Below are 4050 nucleotides of genomic sequence, written 5' to 3' on the forward strand. Positions count from 1 at the left end.
CCAAATGACTTCAGAGACCAGACAGAAAATGCTGACCTGATAGGAAGCAAATGATTTATTCTCCAAGTTCCTGTTCTCTTCTTCCTCAGATAAAATTACAATAAACATCTGTACCAATTTATAGCTTAGGCAACTGTGCATAGGCACAGCAAGGCTTTCCTTGTTGTCCTAGACAGCAATATTTCTTTTGAATTAAAGTAAAAGTCTGGCTTATTTTGATTATAGCTTCATGAAACAATAATGCTGCGAGGGAGGTTTCTTGCAATATGGTATCCAGCTAGTGTCTCAATAAAATATTAAATCTTTGATGATGTTTTCCTTCAAAAGTTCTGAGCTAAATATTGGATATGTTTGTTTTGTTATCCATCTAGCCACAGGGCAGATATGAAAGCCATTATACCATAGTTTTAAAAAGTTAGTCCTCCTACCTCCTCTTAGTTAATTGATCTGGTGTTATTTCTAAGTCTTCCCACAAAGTCCACACTAGCACATTTTCACAAGTGGCACTAACTGCATTTTTAAAATAATAGAATTCATATCAGGTGAATGAAGTTAATATGGGAAAGAAAATTCCATTTTTGAAATCCAATGTGCTTTCTAGTCATTCCATATTTTCCATTCTAGTTGCAGTCACTGAATATGCACACAACCAAAAACATTTACTTGCAGAGTTACTTACAAAAACCACATCTGAAATAGCATTAAGATCAGCTTTCTCCAACCTTGTTCCCTACAACATTCAGCATGACCAATGCCTATGCTGGCTGTGGATATTAACCTCTGGATGGTATCAGGTTGCAGAAGTCTTAATTATTCTTCTGGCGGTTTTAAGAGAAATTATTCTCCCTATGTGACAGTTAGCGGGCCAACTCAAGGCACTTTGATACCTGACTTGAAGGTCAGGATTTCCTCCCACACTATTTCATGTACAGAAACCGATGAAACTGACATTTGAATATAACTTTGCATTGCTGGTGATGCTACTAGCATTTCACTGTACAAGTTCTTAACTATTAATTGTATTTATCAATTTGATTATGTTATCTTCATGATAGATACAGGCTCAATGTCCAATTTATAATGATATCGGTTTTTCACATTTTATAATGGTGTAATCACATTTGACCAAACCGAATTTACATTATAAACTTCCCAGTAAAAATGATCTTGCAAGCACAATTTCTTCCGAACATTATTTTCCTTTAATGTAATACAAGATGGCAAAGGAATACTTAGCATTAATTAAGAAAAGTGTGCATGCTTTCCCAGGGAGACAGAAGCATTATATTAATACACACTTAGAGCACTTCTAGACACAGAGTGCTCCTAGCACTACCAAAGGCTTCACACGCCTCTTCCATCTTTTATTCCTTGACACATTTTTGTGCAGGAAAAGGTGGATGAAGCATTAAAAAACACAAGAGGGCTGCAAGTCATTGCTGCTACCATCTGGACCCCCAGAAAAATTCCCTGAATGAGACGGGCAATTGCATGATAAAAAACCTCATTTGAAATCACCCAGAGTATATTTTATTTATTTATTTGCCAAGGTATAGATAATACTACAAGGAAGACATTCTTTTATTAAGGAGTTCAGCCATTAGAGCTGCTGTGTTTCTGCCAGGATCTAGTAAGACAACAATTTAAGTTGCTTATGGGCTGCCGCCTCAGGTATTACAGCAACAGACTTGCCTTTTGCAATTGCATTATATAAGGGAATTGCTAATCAGGTCTTCAGTTCTTGTATAGGAAAGTACTAATACACACTGTTGTTTCTGTAAGGTGACCTCTACATTACAAGCTGTGCAAATTTGTTAGGAGGAAATGGGATGCAGATGCAGAAATATGTTTGCTATGCATATCTGGGGACAAGCGATACAAAGCAATAGATCTAAGGTTTGAAAATGTCTCTTTGGACTTTAGAAAACTCTCCTTACTGAGGTATGGTGGGGTTTTGGTTTTGTACAACATCACAATCAGTGTGTTATTCTCATGTGGTCTTTCAATCAGCCTGTCTATAACAGGATAGGGTGGAGTTGGGGCACACACAGTCAGACTTGAAGCAGCCTCATCACTTCCATGAGCACAATCCCTTATTCAATGGCATCTCTTAAGAAGCAGGAAAGGCTTCAATACATATTGCAAAATATTGTTTGTCATCATAGTGCTTGTTGTTGTTATGCTGCATGTATGTGTTTAAGCAAGAAGAGGCAGTTTATTTGTTGACAATGCACGGCCCATTAAATATTTTTGAGAGCATGCATTAACAATTAGATTTTTTAAAAAAATCATTTCTACATGCAAAAAAATTAGAGCATTAAAGTTGCAGTTGTGGATATAAACCAACACTCAAAAGTTAATCAGCTTTTAGAATTAGGTTAGTGGGTGAACTAAATGTTGAATGTGTACAAGTCTGTTCACAAAATGGCATTTCCTCTTTGACTTCTCCTTCCCCCTGCAACCTCCCCACAACTTCTGCTCCAGACGGTCCCCAAAATTCTTCTCCAGGAGGTCCAGATGTTGAGGGGTGTGGAGAGGTTGTGACAGCAGGAGAATATGACTGGATGTCACACAAAGCTTCTTTAAATAATTTAAAAATGATTTTGGAATTTGACATTATTCTATTTTTTTAAGTCTGATGTTGCATTCCATCTTTCTTACTTTTTTTAGTCCAATCACAGGCATTTCTTTAAAAATAGTTGTTTTATCAGTTTTAAAAGAAGGCTGCTATTCCTAGGGATGGATCCAGATTTATGCCGTGGACTGTCCTGCCTTCCTTCACACAGCAGCTCCTCCAGCCTCATGAAAATGCACACATAGGCAGGACTATGCAAATATACTGTGTCCATCTTATGAAAGTTAGTTCCTGGGTCCAACCCATAGTTATTGGTGAAGGGCAAAAATGATCCCCATTTTAGTTTTCTCTATCTCAAAATAAAATTCACTTTTTCTTTACACCCAGCCAACCTATCAAACCTCCAGTTGCAACAGGACCATTTGATTGCAATACAATCTCAAGCATAAATACCTGGACATAGGGACTTACTCCTAGGCAAATGTGGATAGGCTTTCACAGCCCTAAACTTGTCCTATTTATGAATTAGATAACTTATTTAATTAGTTGGAAGTATTTTTAATCTGCCTTCCTCCTAGGATATCAAGCCAGCATACAAGAAGCATATAATAAACCAGAATACAATACATTAAGATGATAAAGAGGGTAGTAGTATCAGGAAGTAAATTCTGTTCTCTGTAAGGAAGGCAGCAATGTTAACACACTTGTTCAGAAGTGGAATATATTTATCATTTGGTATTATACGATGCATGCATCTATAAATGTGTGTCTCATGTTTAATTCATTATTTTTAAAAAATGTTCAGTCACTATAGAAGCATGTCATTTATTGTTACTTGACGATAATGCATATATTACATTTTCTATTATACTCTTTTTTTAATGCTCTATAAAAAATTCCAGCTTAGCATGTTAAGTGCCTGGGTTCAGGAAATGTTAGAAATGTGTCTTCGCATTCAGTACCTGTTCTGTAGGCATCTTGGAACACAATCCTATGCTTGTTCAGACAGAAGACAAAATCTACAACTTCCAAGATTCCCCAGCTGTAGGATTATTTCCTGCCGAAACATGCATAGGATTGTGGAAGATGGTGTTGTCTGGACCCCCAGTAGAATTCTGTGAATGTAGAAGGGCAATAGCATGGCAAAAGCCTCATCTGGGAAATGAATCGCCCTCATGGGGCCTCTTCTAAGCTCATAATTATGGCAGAAGAGTGGCACATGCACACTTGTGGCACGCTGAGCAACCAGGTGTTGCTGAAATGTTTGGAACAGAAAGGTAAAATACATAGTTTTCAGCTTTGGAAGCACAACTGTTCATTCTAGTGAAAAGCCAGCAGTGTCTCCTAGGGCTCCTGCCAGTCATATAGGGTAGGGAGCAGCTTAAAAGAGAGCCCACCAAGAGACTCTGCCTAAGCTTCAGTTCATTTGGGTCTTGGACAGAAAAGTTCACGTTCTGCAGAATTCCCTTAAGGCA

The sequence above is a fragment of the Varanus komodoensis genome, unplaced genomic scaffold, assembly GCF_004798865.1.
Source record: "Varanus komodoensis strain SLA01 unplaced genomic scaffold, ASM479886v1 scaffold2, whole genome shotgun sequence".
In the NCBI taxonomy this organism is placed as follows: Eukaryota; Metazoa; Chordata; class Lepidosauria; order Squamata; family Varanidae; genus Varanus; species Varanus komodoensis.